This window comes from Phocoena sinus, chromosome 16 (genome assembly GCF_008692025.1).
Source record: "Phocoena sinus isolate mPhoSin1 chromosome 16, mPhoSin1.pri, whole genome shotgun sequence".
Taxonomy (NCBI): Eukaryota; Metazoa; Chordata; class Mammalia; order Artiodactyla; family Phocoenidae; genus Phocoena; species Phocoena sinus.
This window is the reverse complement of record NC_045778.1, coordinates 24,774,519-24,798,026: the sequence shown is the minus strand read 5'-3', so window position 1 is coordinate 24,798,026 and position 23,508 is coordinate 24,774,519. Positions and strand designations below refer to the sequence as shown.

The following is a 23,508-nucleotide window of genomic DNA, read 5'->3' as shown; positions in this document are numbered from 1 at the left end:
TTTAGCAGTCATGCCTTCCTTGCTCAATCAGATTCCCACAGGAATTAATGGGATTTAATTCAATTCACCAGATCCTATAACACTGATCAAAATTTATAGTGCTTTATAATTTTTTCCATTTATCTGTCTGTACATCAACAATCTCCATTTTACTTTTTAAAAAACATGACTTACTCTCTTTATGACCAACACTTTAAAAAACTGAAAGACACTGAAAAGGACACATGACTGCCTTCTTTGAGAAAAGATTCTCTGAGTTATCAGTTTGAAAAAATGAATGGATGATAGATTCATAATGAAGAAAAGCTTTAAAAGGCATCCCTACTATTACAACTCAACAAGAGAAAGACAAACAACCCAAAGTAAAATTGTGCTAAGGATTGAATAGGCATTTCTCCAAAGAAGACATACAAATGGTTAATAAGCACATGAAAGTATGTTCAACATCATTAGGTATTAGGGAAATGCAAATCAAAACCACAAAGAGGTACCACTTCACACCCACTAGCATGGCTAAAATAAAATAGTCAATAATGAGTGTTGGTAAAGATGCAGAGAAGTTAGAACCTTCATAAATTGCTGTTGGGATTTTAAAATGGTGCAGCCTCTTTAGCAAATAGTTTGGCAGTTCCTCAAAAAATTAAACATAAAATTATCCTATGACCCTGCAATTCTGCTCCCAGGTATATACCGAAGATAAACGAAAACATACATGGACAAAAAAACCTGTACAGGAATGGTCATAGCAGCATTACTCGCACTAGTCAAAAATGGAAACAACCCAAACATCATTTAACTGATGAATGGATAAATAAAATATGTATATCCACACAATGAAATATTATGGATTATATTATGCACTAAAAAGAATGAATTATTGAAGTATGCTATAACATGGATGAACTTTAAAAACATTATGTTAAGTGAAAGAAATCAGTTACAAAAGCCCATGCATTGTGTGATTTCATTTAAGTGAAATGTTCATATTAGGAAAATCCATAGATATAAGAAAGTAAATTAGTGATTACCAGGGGATGGATATAGGAGGGAACGGTCAGTGACTGCGAATAAGTACACGATTTCTTTCTGTGGTGATGAAAATGTTCTGGGATTGGATAGTGCAGAACTCTGTGAATATACTTAAAACCACTGAACTGTATACAAAAGGTGAAAACGATGGTATGTAAATTATATCTCAATAAAGCTGTCATTTAAAAAAAAAGAGAGAGAGATTCCTATCATGTGACACTGAAGTTAAGGACAGCATTAAAAGTTACTACCTCATTGAGCCTCCCAATATCCGTTCCATGGGTGCTCACTGACAAGAATACCAGACTAGAATAAAAGACTCTAAGCCTAAATGAGGTAGTAACTTTTGTTTTCTCACAGGCAACTGTTCTCTGTACATCTTTAATTATTAACATTTTTGGCCATTTAAAAAGGATGAGACAAATGATTTTTTTTTCCTTTTAAATACTCTGAAGAGAAATAAATACAACCAAACATACCAGAAAAAAAAAAATCATAGCTGTTTTTTTGGTTTTTTTTTTTGCGGTATGTGGGCCTCTCACTGTTGTGGCCTCTCCCGTTGCTGAGCAAAGGCTCCGGATGCGCAGGCTCAGCGGCCATGGCTCACGGGCCCAGCCGCTCCGCGGCATGTGGGATCTTCCCGGACCGGGACACGAACCCGTGTCCCCTGCATCGGCAGGCGGACTCTTAACCACTGCGCCACCAGGGAAGCCCCATAGCTGTTTTTTGAGGTCAGAAAAATGTCTTTAGACATTCTGCTCTAACTATATCTTTTCTGCCTTCTTTTAAAATGTATTCTTCTAATTGTCATTTCTAATAATGTCTGCTGGCCATACCCTGCAGGTGCTTTCCAGAGAATGCATCCATGTACAGTTTCTGAATATGACATCCTTATCCTAAATATGCAGAAAGATTTAACATAGCTTCAAAATGAGAAGATAAAATCTCTTTTCCTTGTGTGCATATCCCTTGGATTTTTCCAATACTACTTTTGTAAGATCATACAAGATAATGCATGTGAAAGTTCACTGTGGGCAATGTTAATTGCTGTAATGGCTGATGCCTCAATAACGATTTCACCTTTTCCCCATTGTGCAGTAGCAGTATGGTTTCTGAATTTGACCCTTGTCTCCCATGTGAGCTGTGATTAGCCTAAGCTAGTAGTAGTTTTGAAACTGCCAGATATGACCTATTAAACTGTCATAAAATCAGTTTAGTAGAGGGAGAATCAATTTAAAAAAAATAAGTGTAATACAAAAAATATCTGAGTGCATTGTGCATAGTAAGCATAAGTATTATTTCATAGAATGATTGTTAACTTGTCTGTGTATGTGTATATGTGTGTGTACTGAATTTTGATGTAAAATGTATTTCTTGTGGCTTGTAGTTGATTTCTTTTTAAAAAGGAGTCTAAAAAGCAGTTTTCTATCACTTCATTATATAATGCAATTCTTTAATAGGAAAGATCTGTCAGTGCTATTTGGGGTTGGAGACTTTTGCTAATCTGAAGCAGTCACTAGAGTTAGTGCATTACAAGTAACTGTAACCACAAAACACTGTTCCTGTACATCAAGGGAAGAGGGATAAAGAAGCAATTTCTTTCAAGGCCCACCGGGTTGGGGCACTGGAATGAAAACAGAAGGCTTAATCCCAACACTTACTGGCACATAGCCTTTCTAGTATTTCTTATCTTTGCTTGAAACCTCATGGTGTTCTCCTCCTAAACAGTATATAAATAATTTCAGTCACTCCATGATATCCAACAGCTCATGGGGTTTAATAACACAGAAATGTCTTTCTTTTCTCCACATCTACAATTACATCCCTACTCTCAACAGAACATCTCAGGGGAAGAAAAAGGAAGTAAGATGAGCACCTTCAAACTTCCATTAAAACAAAACTATCTCTCCATAATCTCACACTATAATCCCTTGCAATCAACACACTCCAGCAATATCAGCCATCCTTCTGTTCCTCTAATAGGCCAACCTCATTCACTATCTTGTGCCCCAGCCCCTCATCCTGATCCCAAACCAGGGCCTTTTCATTGTTCCCTCTACTGAAATATTCTTCACCCTTATCATTACATGGATTTCTTCTTGTCATTTAGGTCTCAGGTTAAGTACCTTGACCCCAGAAAGACCTTCACTGTACTCAGATATAAATTAAACCTGCAACCCCCTCTACTGTATCAGATTCACTGTGGTTTTTAACTACCTAGCACCTTTAATCAGCTTCCATGTTTGGAGAATTTCTCATCTCATAAGTCCTGCCTCTCCATGTCAGAAGTCAGAAATTCACTTTCCCAGCCTCTCTTGCAAACAGGAAGCAGGTATGTGACCTATGTTCTGTCCATCAAACACATCCACAAGACATTCCAATCACAAATATGATATAATGGAGACACCATGTTTTGGAATCCATTCTGAAGAACAATTCATAGAAATATCAGCTTTCTTTAAGACACAGAAATGGCAAAGGTCCTGGCAGGTGCATCTCATACTCAGCATAGACAGTGCAAATTCAAATACCTGTTCTCAGTGGCAAAAGCGGTGGAGTCACCAGTGGTATAAATTGGGCAATGTTCCTAGCTAAGTAGCATCCATCAACAGATGAATGGATAAAGAAGATGTAGTGTACACACACACACACACACACACACACACACAATCAATGGAATATTACTCTGCCATAGAAAAGAATGAAATAATGGCATTTGCAGCAACATGGGTGGACCTAGAGATTATCATACTAAGTGAAGTATGTCAGACAGAGAATGACAAATATTGTATGTTATCACTTAGATGTGGAATCTAAAAATATGATACAAAGGAACTTATTTACAAAATAGAAATAGACTCACAGACATAGAAACTTATGGTTACCCAAGGGGAAAGGGGGGAATAAATTTAGGGATTTGGGATTAACAGATACAAGCTACTATATATAAAATAAAGAGCAAGGACTTACTATATACCACAGGGAACTATATTCAATATCTTGTAATAACCTATAATGAAAAAGAATATGTACATGGCTGAATCGCTTTGCTATACACCTGAAGCACTGTAAATCAACTATACTTCATTTTTTTAAAATGGGAAAAAAAATTTTTGTTTTAAATAACTAGAGGGGGTTCTGCCATTTGCAACTAAGGTATCAGATTCATTCTTCATAAATGTTTTCATCAGATTCTTACTGTCTGCTATTTTCTTATTAATTATTTTATTTATTGGCTGCCTCTCCCCACAAGAATATAAACTCCATGAGGACAGGGACATCGTCTAGCTTATTCATCCCCATATCTAGTATTTAGAATAGTGCTGCACATACAAGAGGCATTCAATAAAACTAAAAACAAAACAAAACAAAAAAACCCTCTTTACTGCTACATAAATGCATAGTACTTGGGAACCAGTTTGAAGAATTCAAAACATCAGTGCTATAGGAGTTAAGAGCTAAAAAGGATCAGTGTGGATTGGAGATGTAGAGGCTTCATGAAGGAGCTGGCACTTGAGTACTGAAACGATGGACTGTAATCCATCTTTCTACAGGGGTGTAGAAGGGGAGATATATGACTTCTAAAGGATGAGAACAAATGAATAGCACTGGGAATGAGTGTGGCAAACATGAAATGTGGAATTAAGGAAAAGTGTGTTGAGCTGGGTGGAAAATATCTTAGATATGCAAGATAGGCAATATTATGAATGGCTCTGAATGCCAGGCTTGGGGAATGGTATATTTGATGATGTTTCAAGAACACTAATCCTCAATGAGCATTTTCATCTATTCTTTATTCTAGATGTTATCAGCTGTGTAAAACTACAACAGCTACCCACACATTTTCTACAGCATTCCCTTTCTGAACATTGGTGCTCTATATTTATCTGTTCAAGCTGCGAGACTACCAGAGAAAGAGATTCTTTAATTAATCCTCCTGTAACCAAGCGAATACCCAATTTAAAGATAAAAATCTATTACCAAAATGGCCTTTATTTCCCAACCTCATCCCCAAAGTCAGATTTTAAAAACTGTCTCAATTCCATTTACTCTCTAGTCTATTAGACTATTATACTGGTACTAAGTACATGAACTAGAGCTTTGAGTAGGGAATTTTATTTTGTATTAAAGCAACACAGCCACCCAGAACACAGAAAGACGATCGGTTTTATAAGGATAACTCTTCAGATAAAGTCTTTTAAGAATCCAGCAAATCCTATAACTAACAACTATAAAAAGGCTACATAATTATATTTTACGGTCTTCCATGAATCAGCAGGGACCTTAGAAAGACTCTCTTATGTAGTTGGTTTTAGAAAACAATCTGACAGTAATCATTAAATATTACTAAATATACCTATATCATACATATACATCTTTTAAACCAGCAATCCCACTCCTGATTGCTGAGGAGTGGGAAAGTCCTGAATGTGGGACTTCCCTGGTGGCACAGTGGTTAAGAATCCACCTGCCAATGCAGGGCACATGGGTTCAAGCACGGGTTCGAGCCCTGGTCCGGGAAGTTTCCACATGCCACAGAGCAACTAAGTCCGTGTGTCACAACTACTGAGCCTGCACTCTAGAGCCTGCGAGCCACAACTACTGAGCCCGTGTGCCACAACTACTGAAACTCACACACCTAGAGCCTGTGCTCCGCAACAAGAGAAGCCACCACAATGAGAAGCCCGTGCACCACAACGAAGAGTAACCCCCATTCGCCACAACTAGAGAAAGCCCATGTGCAGCAACGAAGACCCAACGCAGTCAAAAATAAATAAACAAATAAGTAAATAATTTATTTTTAAAAAAACGAATAAATGTGCCACAAAAGATGAATACTACAATGTTCACAGCAACAAAAACGGGAAACAAAGTAAATGTTCACGGGCAAGGAATTAATTAAATAAACAATGGTACCAGCTGCACCAGGGAGTAATCTCATATATAATGCCATATTTTATACACCCATTAAATGAATGACTTAGAGCTACACTAGCTGACTTAGAGGAAGTTCTACTAATTATTACTGAGCAAGAAAAACAAGATACAGAAAAGAAGGCATAATATGATCCAATTTTATAAAACAAAGTTAAATGAAAAACACTACCTATATGCATGTAGGAGTGTGTGTATGTATGGATACGTAGGTAGACAAGAAAGAGATAGGATAAAGATTCAAGTACGGAGAAAAATAAGGAAGGATAAATACTCATGGTTACCTTAGAGCAAATGGAACAAAAAGAGAGAAAGGAAATTAGGCAAGAAAGGAGAAAAGAAATACATTCATAGTTATATGTAGACATTGAAATTAGTATCTTTAAAATAAAAACAATATGGAAATTTAAAAGAACCGTTTTTAGAAAGCAGCTAATCTAACCTTCCTGATCATCCAAACATTCATTTATTCAACACTAAGTGCCTATTTTGTGCAATGAACAGGAACAAGGGCTGGTATCTCCTTTCCAGTAACAGATCTAATAAAGAATCCATCTAGTCCCAAGAATACCCATTCAATGTTAAAGCTGACATAATCAAAGAAAATTCTTGCATGTGTTTAGCTGAAATTTGCTTCTCCATAAGGAGAAGGAATGAATCTAATCTAACCTCCATGCACATAATTGTCTTCAGATATTTTAAGGACTAATATTTTATTCACTCAGCAACTACAGGTAGCTCCCTACTTTCATACAAAATACAGCCCTTAAAATGTGCCTAGAAGTTGAATGTGTAGATTCAGACTTAAGGGATTTAAATATTAAAAAAAAAAAAAAAAGAAGAAGCTCCTATTAAATCACAAAGAAAAAGACCAATATAACTATAATAGTTAATAAATTGGAGATCTGGGGCACAGAGAAACAAACAAACAAAAAAATCCAGTTGTTTAAATAATGTTCAACTTCACTCACTTAATGCAAATTAAATATACATTAAGGTACCATTTTTTCACCAAAGAGCTCCTGTTAAATCACAAAGAAAAAGACCAACATCACTATAAGACTTAAGAAATAGGATACGTGGTGCACAGAAAAAAAAAAAAAAAACATACAGTTCTTTAAATAGATGTTCAGGAACTTCCCTGGCAGTCCAGTGGTTAAGACTTTGCCTTCCAATGTAGGGGATGCAGGTTCAATCTCTGGTCAGGGAGCTAAGATCCCACATGCCTCACAGCCAAAACACCAAAATGTAAAACAGAAGCAATATTGTAACAAATTCAATAAAGCCTTTAAAAGTGGTCTAGGTCAAACCAATCTTTAAAAAAAAAAAAAGATGTTCAACTTCAGTCACTTGATGCAAATTAAATATACACTGAGGTACCAATGTATATTTAGACACAGTTTGGTGTTGTTATCGAAAGTTGGTAACACTTTACAGGGGCAAAGATGTAAGCAGACAGTAATTCTCATACCTTCTGCTTTTAGGAACACATTCTATAATCTCATACAGGAGCAATGATGATTACACAAAGTTATTTACTATAGCAATGCAAATAATAGCAAAAAAACTGGAAACAAATGTATAACACAGGGAACTAATTTTTTTTTAGTACAAGCACACACCTACATGAAAGAATCCTGAGCTATAAAAACACCAGATAGCAATTCTAAAAGTTTATATGATGATTATTTCTTTTTTTTCTTTTTTTTTTTTTTAAATTTATTTGGTTGCACTGGGTCCTAGTTGTGGCAGGCGGGTGCCTTAGCTGCAGCACATGGGCTCCTTAGTTGTGGCATGCAAACTCCCAGTTGTGGCATGCATGTGGGATCCAGTTCCCTGACCAGGGATCGAACTCCAGCTCCCTGCATTGGGAGCGCAGAGTCCTATCCACTGCACCACCAGGGAAGTCCCTATACGATGATTATTTCTTAATATTCTTTTTTTTTAATATAGTCAATTTACAATATTGTGTCAGTTTCAGGTGTAGAGCAGAGTGATTTTTTTGTAGATTATATTCCATTATAGGTTATTACATGATATTGAGTATAATTCCCTGTGCTATACAGTATATCCTTGTTGCTTATCTATTTTACGTACAGTAGTTTGTATTTGTTAATCCCATACTCCTAATTTGTCCCTTCCTGCCCCTCCCGTTCGGTAACTATAAATTGTTTTCTATGTCTGTGAGTCTATTTCTGTTTTGTAAATAAGTTCCTTTGTATCATATTTTTAGATTCCTTATCTAAGTGATATCATATATTTGTCTTTCTCTGTCTGACTTACTTCCTTAGTCTGATAATCCCTAGATCCACCCATGTTGCTGCAAATGGCATTATTTCATTCTTTTCTATGGCAGAGTAATATTACATTGATGTGTGTGCGTGTGTGTGTGTGTGTATGTACGTGTGTGTATCACATCTTTATTGGTTCATCTGTCAGTGGATGCTTAGGTTGCTTCTATGTCTTGGCTATTGTAAACACTGCAGCTATGAACACTGGGGTGCATGTATCTTTTCAAATGGTTTTCATTTTTTCTGTTTATATGCCCAGGAGTGGGATTGCTGGATCATATGGTAGTTCTATTTTCAGTTTTGTAAGGAGACTCCATACTGTTTTCCACAGTGGCTGCACCAATTTACATTCCCATCAACAGTGTTTGAGCATTCCCTTTTCTCCACATCTTCTCCAGCATTTATTACTTGTAGATTTTTTGATGATAGCCATCCTGACTGGTATGTGTGGTTTTGCTTTGCATTTCTCTAACTAGCAATGTTGAGGATCTTTTCATGTGCCTGTTGTCCATCTGTACGTCTTCTTTGGAAAATGTCTATTCAGGTCTTCTGTCCATTTTTTGATTGGGTTGTTTGTCTCTTTTGAGTTGTATGAGCTGTTTGTATATTTTGGATATTAACCCCTTGTTGGTCGCATCGTTTGCAAACATTTTCTCCCATTCCATAGGCTGTCTTTTCCTTTTATTGATGGTTTCCTTTGCTGTGCAAAAGCTTTTAAGTTGAATTAGGTCCCATTTGTTTATTTTTGCTTTTCTTCCTTTTGCCTTGGAGGTTGATCTAAGAAAATATTGCTATGATTTATGGTAAAGAATGTTTTGCCTATGTTCTCTTCTAGCAGTTTTATGGTGTCATGTCTTACATTTAGGTCTTTAAACCATTTTGAGTTTATTTACAAAGTATACTGTGTGAGGGAATGTTCTAATTTCATTGTTTTACATACAGCTGTCCAGCTTTCCCAACACCACTTGTCTTTTCTCCATCGTATATTCTTCCCCCTTTGTTACAGATTAATTGACCATAGATGTGTGGGTTTATTTCTGGGATCTCTATTCTATTCCATTGATCTTCGTGCCTGTTTTTGTGTCAATACCACATTGTTCTGATTACTGTAGCTCTGTAGTATAGTCTGAAGTCTGGAAGGGTTATACCTCCAGGTTTGTTCTTTTTTCTCAGGATTGCTTTAGCAATTCTGAGTCTTTTGTGGTTCCATATAAATTTTAGGATTATTTGTTTTAGTTCTGTGAAAAATGTCATGGGAAACTTGATAGACATTGCATTAAATTTGTAGATTGCTTTGGATAGTATGGCCATTTTAACAATGTTAATTCTTCCAATCCAAGAGCACTGAATATCTTTCCATTTCTTTGAATCATCTTCAATTCCCTTTATCAATGCTTTATAGTTTTCGGCATATAGGCCTTTCACCTCCTTGGTTAAGTTTATTCCTAAGTTTTTTGTTTCGTTTTGTTTCATTTGATGCAATTTTAAATGGGATGGTTTTTTCACTTTCTCTTTCCTGCTACTTTGCTGAAATCATTTATTAGTTCTAATAGTTTCTGTATGGAAATTATCAGGTTCTCTATATTGAGTATCATGTCATCTGCAAAATAGTGACAGTTTTACCTCTTGCTCTCAATTTGGATAACTTTTATTTCTTTCTCTTGTCTGACTGTTGTGCCCAGACTTCCAATACTATGTTAAATAGAAGCAGTGAGAGTGGGCATCCTTGTCTTGTTCCTGAATTTAGTGGGGAGGCTTTCAGTTTTTCACCATTGAGTATGACGCTGGCTGTGGGTTTCTCATAAATGGCCTTTATTATGTTGAGGTACATTCTCTCCATCCCCACTTTGAGTTTATTTCTTAATGTTCTTGATTACCAAATCTACAGACAGAAGGATAAGCTTTCCAACAGCCATTGAGGAACCTAACAGTCTTTACTAAAATAGCGAAAGGTTTCAGAAGACAGCATCTCAAATACATGGACTTTTAAAGATGCTTTAAATAACTTTATTGTAATTTGTGGCTGTTACTTTTGAGTGTATAAGAATGTGGTCAGGACAATAACCAATTCTGTTCACACAGTAACACACAACAGAAGGATCATCACAGGGGTATTTTTGTTGTTATTGTTTTCAATTTTCCTGAAATTTTTTCAAGGGGAAAGAATGTTTATTCTTTAAAATTCTCAGTGTCTTATAGTTTTCTGCATACAGGTCTTTTGTCTCCTTAGGCAGGTTTATTCCTAGGTATTTTATTCTTTTTGTTGCAATGGTAATGGGGGTGTTTCCTTAATTTCTTAAAACCTTTACAGGCAAGCAAAAGCTAAGAGAATTCAGCACCAACAAACCAGCTTTACAACAAATGCTAAAGGAACTTCTCTAAGTGGGAAACACAAGAGAAGAAAAGGACCTAGAAAAACAAACCCAAAACAATTAAGAAAATGGTCATAGGAACATACATATCGATAATTACCTTAAATGTGAATGGATTAAATGCTCCAACCAAAAGACACAGGCTTGCTGAATGGAAACAGAAACAAGAACCATATATATGCTGTCTACAAGAGACCCACTTCAGACCTAGGGACACATACAGACTGAAGGTGAGGGAATGGAAAAAGACATTCTGTGCCAATGGAAATCAAAAGAAAGCTGGAGCAGCAATACTCATATCAGATAAAATAGACTTTAAAATAAAGAATGTTACAAAAGACAAGGACTACATAATAATCAAGGGATCAATCCAAGAAGAAGATATAGCAATTATAAATATATATGCACCCAACATAGGAGCATCTCAATACATAAGGCAACTTCTAACAGCTATAAAAGAGGGAACCGACAGTAACACAATAATAGGGGGGACTTAAACACCTTACTTACACCAATGGACAGATCATCCAGACAGAAAATTAATAAGGAAACACAAGCCTTAAATGACACAATAGACCAGATAGATTTAATTGATATTTATAGGACATTCCATCCAAAAACAGCAGATTACACTTTCTTCTCAAGTGCACACGGAACATTCTCCAGGATAGATCACATCTTGGGTCACAAATCAAGCCTCAGTAAATTTAAGAAAACTGAAATCATATCAAGCATCTTTTCCAACCACAACACTATGAGATTAGAAATCAATTACAGGGAAAAAAACGTAAAAAACACAAACATATGGAGGATAAACAATACATTATTAAATAACCAAGAGATCACTGAAGAAATCAAAGAGGAAATCAAAAAATACCTAGAGACAAATTACTACAAAACCATGATGATCCAAAACCTATGGGATGCAGCAAAAACAGTTCTGAGAGGGAAGTTTATAGCAATACAACCCTACCTCAAGAAACAAGAAAAATCTCAAATAAACAATCTAAATTTACACCTAAAGGAACTAGAGAAAGAAGAACAAACAAAACCCAAAGTTAGTAGAAGGAAAGAAATCATAAAGATCAGACCAGAAATAAATGAAGTAGAAACAAAGAAAACAATAGCCAAGATCAATAAAACTAAATGGTGGTTCTTTGAGAAGAAAAACAAAATTGATAAACCTTTAGCCAGACTCATCAAGAAAAAGAGGGAAAAGCCTCAAATCAATAAAATTAGAAATGAAAAATGAGAAGTTACGACACCACAGAAATCCAAAACATCGTAAGAGACTACTACAAGCCACTCTATGACAATAAAATGGACAACCCGGAAGAAATGGACAAATTCTTAGAAAGGTATAAACTTCCAAAACTGAACCAGGAAGAAATAGAAAATATGAACAGACCAATCACAAGCAATGAAATTGAAACTGTGATTAAAAATCTTCCAACAAACAAAAGTCCAGGACCAGATGGCTTCACAGGTGAATTCTATCAAACATTTAGAGAAGAGCTAACACCTATCCTTCTCAAACTCTTCCAAAATATTGCAGAGGAAGGAACACTCCCAAACTCATTCTATGAGGCCACCATCACCCTGATACCAAAACCAGACAAAGATGTCACAAAAAGAGAAAACTACAGGCCAATATCACTGATGAATATAGATGCAAAAATCCTCAGCAAAATACTAGCAAACAAAATCCAACAACACATTAAAAGGATCCTACACCATGATCAAGTGGGATTTATCCCAGGGATGCAAGGATTCTTCAATATATGCAAATCAATCAATGTGATACACCATATTAACAAACTGAAGAATAAAAACCATATGATCATCTCAATAGATGCAGAAATATTTTTGACAAAATTCAACACCCATTTATGATAAAAACTCTCCAGAAAGTGGGCATAGAGGGAACCTACCTCAACATAATAAAGGCCATAGAAGACAAACCCACAGCAAACATCATTCTCAAAGGTGAAAAACTGAAAGCATTTCCTCTAAGATCAAGAACAACACAAGGATGTCCACTCTCGCCACTATTATTCAACATAGTTTTAGAAGTCCTAGCCACAGCAATCAGAGAAGAATAAGAAATAAAAAGAATACAAACTGGTAAAGAAGAAGTAAAACTGTCACTGTTTGCAGATGACATGATACCATACATAGAGAATCCTAAAGATGCCACCAGAAAACTACTAGAGCTAATCAATGAATTTGGTAAAGCTGTAGGATACAAAATTAATGCACACAAATCTCCTGTATTCCTATACACTAATAATGAAATATCAGAAAGAGAAATTAAGGACACAGTCCCATTTACCATTGCAAAAAAAAGAATAAAATACCTAGGAATAAACCTACCTAAGCAGGTAAAAGACTTGTACTCAGAAAACTATAAGACACTGATGAAAGAAATCAAAGATGACACAGACGGAGAGATATACCATGTTCTTGGATTGGAAGAATCGATAATGTGAAAATGACTATACTATCCAAAGCAATCTACAGATTCAATGCAATCCCTAGCAAATTACCAGTGGCATTTTTTACAGAACTAAAAGAAAAAATCTTAAAATTTGTATGGAGACAAAAAAGACCCCGAAGAGCCAAAGCAGTCTTGGGGGAAAAAAAACAGAGCTGGAGGAATCAGACTCCCTGACTTCAGACTCTACTGCAAAGCTACAGTAATCAAGACAATATGGTACTGGCACAAAAACAGAAATACAGATCAATGGAACAGGATAGAAAGCCCAGAGATAAACCCACACACCTATGGTCAACTAATCTATGACAAAGGAGGCAAGGATATACAACGGAGAAAAGACAATCTCTTCAATAAGTGGTGCTGGGAAAACTGCACAGCTACATGTAAAAGAATGAAATTAGGACACTCGCTAACACCATACACAAAATTAATCTCAAAATAGATTAGAGAGCTAAATGTAAGACCGACACTATGAAATTCTTAGAGGAAAACATAGGCAGAACACTCTTGACATAAATCACAGCAAGATCTTTTTGATCCACCTCCTAGAGTAATGGAAATAAAATAAAAAAAAACAAATGGGACTAATGAAACTTAAAAGCTTTTGCACAGCAAAGGAAACCATAAACAAGATGAAAAGACAACCCTCAGAATAGGAAAAAAATATTTGCAAACGAATCAACGGACAAAGGATTAATCTCCAAAAATATATAAACAGCTCATTCAGCTCAATATTAATAAAAACAAAAAACCCAATCAAAAAATGGGCAGAAGACCTAAATAGACATTTCTCCAAAGACATACAGATGGCCAAGAAGGACGTGAAAAGCTGCTCAACATCACTAATTATTAGAGAAATGCAAATCAAAACTACAATGAGTTGTCCCCTCACACCGGTGAGAATAGGCATCATCAGAAAATCTACAAACAACAAAGCTGGAGAGGGTGTGGAGAAAAGGGAACCCTCTTGTACTGTTGGTGGGAATGTAAATTGATACAGCCAGTATGGAGAACAGTACGGAGGTTCCTTAAAAAACTAAAAACAGAACTACCATATGACCCAGCAATCCTATTACTGGGCATATACCCAGAGAAAACCATAATTCAAAAAGACACATGCACCACAATGTGCACTGCAGCACTATTTACAATAGCTAGGTCATGGAAGCAACCTAAATGACCATCAACAGATGAATGGATTAAGAAGTGGTACATACATACAATGGAATACTACTCAGCCACAAAACGGAATGAAATTGGGTCATTTGCAGAGACATGGATGGATCTAGAGACTGTTATACAGAGAGAAGTACGTCAGAAAGAAAAAAACAAATATCCTATATTAACGCTTATATGTGGAACCTAGAAAAATGGTACAGATGAACTGCTCTGCAAGGCAGAAATAGAGACACAGATGTAGAGAACAAACATATGAACACCAAGGGGGGAAGTGGTGGGGGTGGGGTGAATTGGGAGCTTGGGATTGACATGTATGTAAATATGTATAAAATAGGTAACTAATAAGAACCCGCTGTAAAAAGTAAATTAAATTAAATTAAAAAATTAAAAAAAAAAAAGAGTTGATGGACATTGTGACTTGGTTTCTCTTTCTAATACAGACTAAATAGAAAAGATATCTTTTCTGAGGCATTCCCCAAACCTTGTTACAATAAAGAGCAGCCATTAACACCTACTTTATTCATCTAATTATACAAAGAGGACTATAACAGCTCCAGTGACACAATGACACTTTGATAACCCTATAATTCAGACACCGTATATTCTAGGATATAAGGTTAATTTGTTGTTTTTTTCTCCATATAACCCGCAAATGTTAGCAGTGAATTTTCTGTGTGTGTTTTTCAGAGTTGCTATTACTTTTGTACACTTTTTTCTTTGAAGAATAACATAAATACAGAAAAATATATAAGCTTGGTGAATTTTCACAAAGTGAACACACCCACGTGACCAGCACTCAAAACAAGAAACAGAACATTGCTAGCACCTCCTGAAGCCCCTTCATATCCCAATCCAAACACTTTCTCCATCTCCCACAAGCGTATTCAATCTCCTGACACCACAGATAGTTTTACCTGTTTTTGAAATTTATGTAAATGGACACTCTTTAGTGTCTGGGTTCTTTTGCTCAATATTATATTTGTGAGATTCACATATTATTATATATAGCTGTTCCTTGTTCACTGTGACCAATGTTTAACATTCATTGTGTGATTATGCCAGAAACTTATCTACCCATTCTACTGTTGATAGGCATTAGGAAAATTCCAGTTTGGACTACTACAATTAGGCCCGCTATGAACATTTTGTCCATCTCTTCTGGTGCCTATATTCACACAATTTTGTTGTATATAAATCTAGAAGTGGAACTGCTAAGTCACAGAACATCCATGTGTTTAACTTTGGTAAATAACTAATAAACTTAAGGAAGAAAATAGTTTAAGGTCTTTACAGAGAAATTTGAATGATAAATGATTCATCAGAAGGTTCTGACTTCAAAAACTACTTTCAGAAGGATAAACATACTGAAATAGGACAGTTGACCCACACTGCTTCCAAAGAAAGCAATTTACTTTTGAATATTTTCACCAGCAATTCTGCATGTGACAATAACAGAAGTAACCAAGTCTGTCTTAGCCTTTCTGGAATTGATGATGCTAAAAATTTAGGATCAACAACTGAAAAGCCATTATTACCAATAAGGTAAAGTAACCACCTTCCTGACAAGTTACAGAATATAAATGTTATAAGTCAGAACTCTGCAGTAGTTAAGCCTGTACTCATTTAATCACACCCCTGGAAATTGAAAGAGACTTCAAAACTAGTTTAACCTTTAGGTGGTCATATAAATGCCTTCTACACCAGTGAACACACTAATAAAAATTCATTTAATCCCGGAACAGAAAAAGAATATTATGCAAAGACTAAGGGAATCTGAATAAAGCATGGACTTTAGTTAATAATAATGTATTAATATTGGTTCATTACAAAAATATGTATATATAGGTTCATTAATTGTAACAAATGTACCATACTAATGTAAGATGTTAATAATAGGGGAAATGGGGATGGGGCATATATGGGAATTCTGTGTACAATCTTAGCCATTTTCCTGTAAATCCAAAACTGTTTTAAAATAAAATTTATTTTTAAAACTCCATTTAAAACTCTGTAACGTAATCTGCAGATTGTAATACACCTGCTAAACTCTTCTCAGAATGCAATCCAAATGCTCTCTGAGAGCTGAAAGATACCCATACAGACATACATACACACACGCATACATACAATCCTGCTATCTGTGAGCTTAGACACATAGTTACATGAAGGAAGCATTCTATCTGTGCCAATTTTAGTTTTGCTCCTAGCTATAAAATTATTATTAAGGCTCAAACTTCTTTTTATTCCAACTAACCTAACCTTTTTTGAGTATACACTATAAGCACTTAGTGATTCATTAAGAAGCAATTCCCCAGTTATCATCAAATGATAAAAGTATCTAAACTCCAAGTAAAGTCAATTCTCCAATATATCATTTCTTTGTGGTTTAAATCATTGAGTCTTTGCTTTTACTTCATGGAAAATAAAGGAAAAAGACTGCCTTACAGCTAGCAGGGAAAACAAGTAGCCCTAACATGGTATACGGCCTAGTAGAAGGAACCCTGGGCAACGAGGCAGGAGACCTAGCTTCTAGCTTTAGTTCTATCTCTAATCTGCTACCTAATGAATTCAACTGTGGTTCTACCAAGTTTATATCTAAATACAACTTGAAGTTTGGTTCTTTTATAGCAGAAATCAAACTTTTTCTTTAAGAGTCAGGTATTTTAGGCTTTGTGGGCCACATGGGCTCTGTTGCAACTCAACTCTTTGCTGTAGCGCAAAAGCAGTCATAGGCAACATGTAAATGACAAATGTATCTCTTCCAATAAAACTTTATTTACAAAAACAAGCAGTTGTCTCGGCTGTAGTTTGCCAATCCCTATTCTGTAATATCAGGGGCAAGAAAATCAATTGGCAAGATTGATTTTGTAAAACTACATCATGAGTGCACACTGAAATAAACTGTGCTTTGCTTGCAGGGTGAAAATGCTTATGAATCAGGATCTTCACATACCTGAGAATGTTCAAGTTTCCCCTGCGTGAACAGGTCACATCACCAATACCTAAGACAGAGCAGGAAAACACTCTCCCTTACATGGTTGTTAATGACATAACAGGGGGGGTGTTAATTTACATAGGCAAAATTTACAAGGTGACCTGTAAAAGTAAAATACCAGGTTTTAGCAACTTTAGCAGTAAATACAGAAACCCAAACCTCATTAACACCAAAAGTCACTTCTTCCTTATAGTAAGCTAAATAAATTCAGAAAATTGCCAAGGTCATTGGCTTCCCTGGGAGAGCTGTTCAGTTTCCACGTAACTCAAGTGGTTTAGACCAGCAGACGCTTGGTCATCCATAACCTGTTAAATTTCCAGGAGGCCACAGTAACTAACTGTTTGTGCTAATGTAGAAGCTCTGATTAATTCTGGGATGGGACAGGGGGTGCTCATTGCTATAAATGGTCTAATCAAGCCAAGATCAGATCTATCCTCCCTTAGGGTCTACCTTAGTAAAAATGTTCCATTCTGTGATAAGTCACCTTGCTAAATGCAGCATCATGTTAGCTACCAGGTACTCAATAGCAGGCTGGAGCAAAGAGCCGGCCCACAAGGATCAAGCAAGTGCCTTTTTAAAAACAAATCTTAAGGAGTTCGAGTTCCTCTCCATGGCTTTGCAAAGGAAGCAAAAACCATGCCAAATAGTAAAAAAGGCACTTACTTGACTCCCACAGTCCAGCTCCATACTCTAGCAGCTAAGATGTCACTGGCATGGTACATGGAGAGTGAGGTGGAAACGATATCTTGCCAACCACTGTAGGAATGGTAGTGAAAGACCTAAAAGAATAGAAAAAAGTAAAGTCAATGTCAAAGGTAAAGGCCTTCCTGAGCCTGCTGACATGGGTACCTCAGCATATAATGCTGAAGAAAATCTGAAAATCTCTCAAAGAATGTCTGAAAATCTCTTGTTTAAGCCATTCTTAGCTGCTGGTTATTACAAGTGACCCTTAGGACAAGAGGGCACTTTTAAAAGAATATGAGTTATAACCTAGAATAAATCCAGACTGGTTATGAGAAACTCTGAAATAATACTTTTTTTCTTCAAGGAAAGAAAGTATTAAATCTTAGAAAACCACATAGTAGGCTCATAGAGAAATAAAAACAGAGAATTTGAAGCAACAACTCATAAATCAATACTTCTAGAAATAGTATTAAAGGGAAATTTTTTTTCACCCCACCTCTACCCTTCCAGCATTTGAAAACCAGATAGAACCCTGATAAACTATGAAGGAATAAGAAATATTTTAAAAAACTTAAGGGGTCCCTGGCAATAGAAGTCTCAGGCTACCCAGGTTCGTTCAGCAACTTTCATTAATTTCAGAAACAAGTTTACAAAACTTAGAAATCTTGGTACAGTTAAAAAAAAAAAATCCAATTCACTTGCCTAGCTATACAACTCTGGACGCGCAGGCTCAGCGGCCATGGCTCACGGGACCAGCCGCTCCGCGGCATGTGGGATCTTCCCGGACCGGGGCACGAACTCCTGTCCCCTGCATCGGCAGGCGAACTCTCAACCACTGTGCCACCAGGGAAGCCCAGGAGTCCTGTTTTAACATGCTTGACTCTTGGCCAATTAGTCAGAGATCATTCAAAAACAAGAACAGCAATTTTTAAAAGCCTGTTTACATACCTATCTCCTCTCTCCATACCTATACTATTTATGGGTGAAATAATTTGTGGAAAAAAATTAGTGTGATTCGCACATATGGTCACCTAATCTTTGATAAAGGAGGCAGGAATGTACAGTGGAGAAAAGGACAACCTCTTCAATAAGTGGTGCTGAGAAAACTGGACAGGTACATGTAAAAGTATGAGATTAGATCACTCCCTAACACCATACATAAAAATAAGCTCAAAATGGATTAAAGAACTAAATGTAAGGCCAGAAACTATCAAACTCTTAGAGGAAAACATAGGCAGAACACTCTATGACATAAATCACAGCAAGATCCTTTTTGACCCACCTCCTAGAGAAATGGAAATAAAAACAAAAATAAACAAATGGGACCTAATGAAACTTCAAAGCTTTTGCACAGCAAAGGAAACCATAAACAAGACCAAAAGACAACCCTCAGAATGGGAGAAAATATTTGCAAATGAAGCAACTGACAAAGGATTAATCTCCAAAATTTACAAGTAGCTCATGCAGCTCAATAACAAAAAAACAAACAACCCAATCCAAAAATGGGCAGAAGACCTAAATAGACATTTCTCCAAAGAAGATATACAGACTGCCAACAAACACATGAAAGGATGCTCGACATCATTAATCATTAGAGAAATGCAAATCAAAACTACAATGAGATATCATCTCACACCAGTCAGAATGGCCATCATCAAAAAATCTAGAAACAATAAATGCTGGAGAGGGTGTGGAGAAAAGGGAACACTCCTGCACTGCTGGTGGGAATGTGCATTGGTACAGCCACTATGAAGAACAGTATGGAGGTTCCTTAAAAAACTACAAATAGAACTACCATATGACCCAGTAATCCCACTACTGGGCATATACCCTGAGAAAACCATAATTCAAAAAGAGTCATGTACCAAAATGTTCATTGCAGCTCTATTTACAATAGCCAGGAGATGGAAACAACCTAAGTGTCCATCATCAGATGAATGGATAAAGAAGATGTGGCACTTATATACAATGGAATATTATTACTCAGCCATAAAAAGAAACGAAATTGAGCTATTTGTAATGAGGTGGATAGACCTAGAGTCTGTCATACAGAGTGAAGTCAGTCAGAAAGAGAAAGCCAAATACCGTATGCTAACACATATATATGGAATTTAAGAAAAAAAAATGTCATGAAGAACCTAGGGGTAAGACAGGAATAAAGACACAGACCTACTAGAGAATGGACTTGAGGATATGGGGAGGGGGAAGGGTAAGCTGTGACAAAGCGAGAGAGAGGCATGGACATATATACACTACCAAACATAACGTAGATAGCTAGTGGGAAGCAGCCGCATAGCACAGGGAGATCAGCTCCAGCTCGGTGCTTTGTGACCGCCTGGAGGGGTGGGATAGGGAGGGTGGGAGGGAGGGAGACGCAAGAGGGAAGAGAGATGGGAACATATGTATATGTATAACTGATTCACTTTGTTATAAAGCAGAAACTAACACACCATTGTAAAGCAATTATACTCCAATAAAGATGTAAAAAAAAAATTAGTGTGATTTGCAAGAAAAATAGCAATAGTGAAAAAACAAAAATTATTCTTAATTAGCAATACCCTCTCTCCTCTTTCCATCTAATTATTCCTACCAAAACAAAAACTCTTCTTTTACTTGCAGGTCCATTCAGCACCCTTTCCATCAGAACCACAATGGAAAAAACAGTTGAGTTTAATCATTCTTGAGGCATCAGAATCCATCCAGTAAGAAAAAGCAAATAATTTAAGTTTTCATTCTAAATAAATTATAGCCGAAAGACTATTCTTGCACTAGCCCTTAATTCTAATATGCTTAAAGTTGGGTCACTTTTTTAATAGTCTGGTGATTCAAATTGCCCAGGCCTCAATTAATTTAATTAGAATGGGATATTTACTGTTAATAGCATATCTGACCAGACTACATCTTGGGTGCCTAACTAATGTTTTCTTCTTAGTTTTGGCTTGTGTTTGCTTTGCCTTAGCTACAGTCCCTGGAAAGCATCCCATTTGTTTCCCTCATTGCATCAGCATTTCTGGTTAATGCATTATGGCAAATCATTTGGAGGGAAACCTGAATGAAGTTCTGTACTGTGTATTCTGCAAAATTGTTCGAACCATATCAAAGATATTGCAAATAAAAGACAGCATGAAACTGGGAAGAAAAAATATTTATCAGAGATCTTTTAAATCAATGACTACAAAGAAAGAATATACACTGCCATATATATATATATATATATATATATATATATGATTTATTACTAAAATAAATACTTATTTCACACCAACTACCTTCCTCAAAAAGAAGTACTTCCCCTCAGACCCACACCTTGTTTTTCCTTCACTCCATCAAAACCATGACATAATCCAAGAACAGTTGTGTTTTTAACCATATAAGTGACATATCCTTTTACAAAATAAAGCAGGTAGTTCCAAATTGCAAATTATTCCAAACACAGAAAAGAAACAATGAATAAATACCAACAAGTTTTCATTCACAGCTTCTCTGCGCTTGAAAAATCTGAGAATTTTAATAGAACTAACCAAGCTTTTGCTGCAGCTCAGTCCCTCATGAGCTCACTGTAATATAGCAGATGCTGTTCTGCATTTTGTACAAGACACGTTCATCTGTGTAATGAAACATTACTCTTCTCCGCCTTCTCTCAGGAAGTATAAAGGGTTTTCCCAGGAAAACGATAAATGAGGACATTCCACACCAAAAGAGGAAACTGGCTTTTTTGAAAGTCGAAACAACATTCCTAATCTAACTTTTAAAATGACATAACATATTTCTCTTTCCTGTCCCCCTAAAATATTCAGCTAAAAAGGCTTTCAGTCAACAGGAGAATAGTTAAATATGTGCAATAGAGAAAGAAATACCACATAGTTAAAAATGAATGAATCAGAACCACAGGTATCAACTACATAATTAAAGTATTAAGCAAAAAAGAACAAATTGCATAAGGATATTATACAGTATAATATCTTCTAAATAAGGTTTAAAACATGTTTACAATATTGTATGAGATATATATGGCATAAACACATGCATAGGAAACACCGAACTGGAGAGAATGTTACTTTTGGGAAAACGGGAGAGGAAATAGGATTAAGGAAGGAAACTTGGGGTAGCAATTATAGTTGTATTGTTTAATTTCTTAAGCTAAAGGAAATACATTATTCTACTTGTTTTTATAGATATTACATACTTCATAATTTAAAAAGAATACTTTCCCCTTATATGTTTGACTGAACACAACATAATTTCCTTATAAAGGACATCCACCTTCCCCATCCCCACCCCCAAAAAACAACAACCCTCAATGTTGGTATGGCCTTTCCAAGTGAGCTTCTCTGAGAGCCTGCTCCTCAGTAGTTACTTTCTGTCTTTTCTTCTATTAGGGCTGCTACTTTCTGATGCTGGCTGTGATGTGACCTCGGATCCATAACTCAGAGCCTCAGCTTGTCTCTACTTTTAATTTTACCAAGAATACTCGTTTTAGGCAAGAAAGCTATTACACATAGTTCCCTTTCATTTTCCCCCTTTTACTGCTAAAAGCTCTAGCAATCATTAAAAAGAGAGCCATTATGTATCTAAAGCTCACCAGACTTTGTGCCACTTGGCCAAGCTATGAACTCTATTAGTAGTTGATTCTGAATCAACTAATGCAGTCTGAGATATTAAAATTAAAGAAAGTACTGACTGGAGTTCAATTCTCCTTGTAATAAATGAATATTCCAAAATTCTGTAATGTGGTATACTACAATTCTGTTCTATCATCTCAACTGTGCATGAACAACGTTTTGTTTTGAAGCTTAAGTCAGAGCTAGAAATGGAAAAAATAAATTTCATTTTCTTTGGGGTTAAAATGAGAACAAAATAAGGAAACAAAACCCAATTGTTAACATGCATATAGATGAGACACTCACACAGCATATACCCTTGGGATCCCCTCAAAAACAAACAAACAAACAAAAAATCACTACTACCTCTTTCTGGTCAGAAAACTCATTTTTCCTGTCTGCCCAGCAGCTTCTATCCCCAGCACTCAAAGATCAGGGAAAGCGAGGTAAGAAAGAGAAACTGACAGAGATAGACATAAGCTGGTATTCTGTTTACAAAAGAAATGTTATTCCATCAAAACCAAATCAAAAACTTTCAATTTTCTTATTAGGTTTTTACTATTTTTTCCACTCCATTCACTCTATCTTTAAATACTTCTTTAAAGTATTCTGATATCTATACTCTGTTTTAAAATGAAAAAGAGGTTTTTAATCACACTTGGCCACTTGCCACAGCCCTGCTTCACAGCAGCTAGCAGAATTCTGGCAGTACAAGATACAGGATACAGTAGGGGTAGAATGGAAAAACAGAAGATTAGCTCCAAAATAAACACCTCCAAAAATCTGTCATCTTTAGAAATATATATCTGTAGGGAATCTAGAGTTGGCAGCACCTTGTTTAAATAGTTCCTTTCTCTCTTCGGCAGTGCCCAGCCCTTCACTCTTCTCTCTTCTCCCTCACTTGCTCCAAATACCTGCCAGGTAG

At 36.1% G+C, this 23,508-nt stretch overlaps 1 protein-coding gene across 3 annotated transcripts in view; it reads right to left on the bottom strand.

The window, feature by feature from the left end:
* The window catches only part of MCU (mitochondrial calcium uniporter), a 219,343-nt gene that overhangs the window by 182,326 nt on the left and 13,509 nt on the right, over positions 1 to 23,508 (bottom strand). The window contains exons 2-3 of one of the 3 annotated variants that reach the window (XR_004346194.1): positions 17,962 to 18,077; positions 17,257 to 17,305 (exon numbers count right to left, since the gene is read on the bottom strand). The exons of the other annotated variants lie outside the window; for them this stretch is intronic. The gene's annotated coding sequence lies outside the window, so the exon portion shown is untranslated. The remainder of the gene's footprint in view (positions 1 to 17,256; positions 17,306 to 17,961; positions 18,078 to 23,508) is intronic. 3 annotated transcript variants of the gene reach the window in all.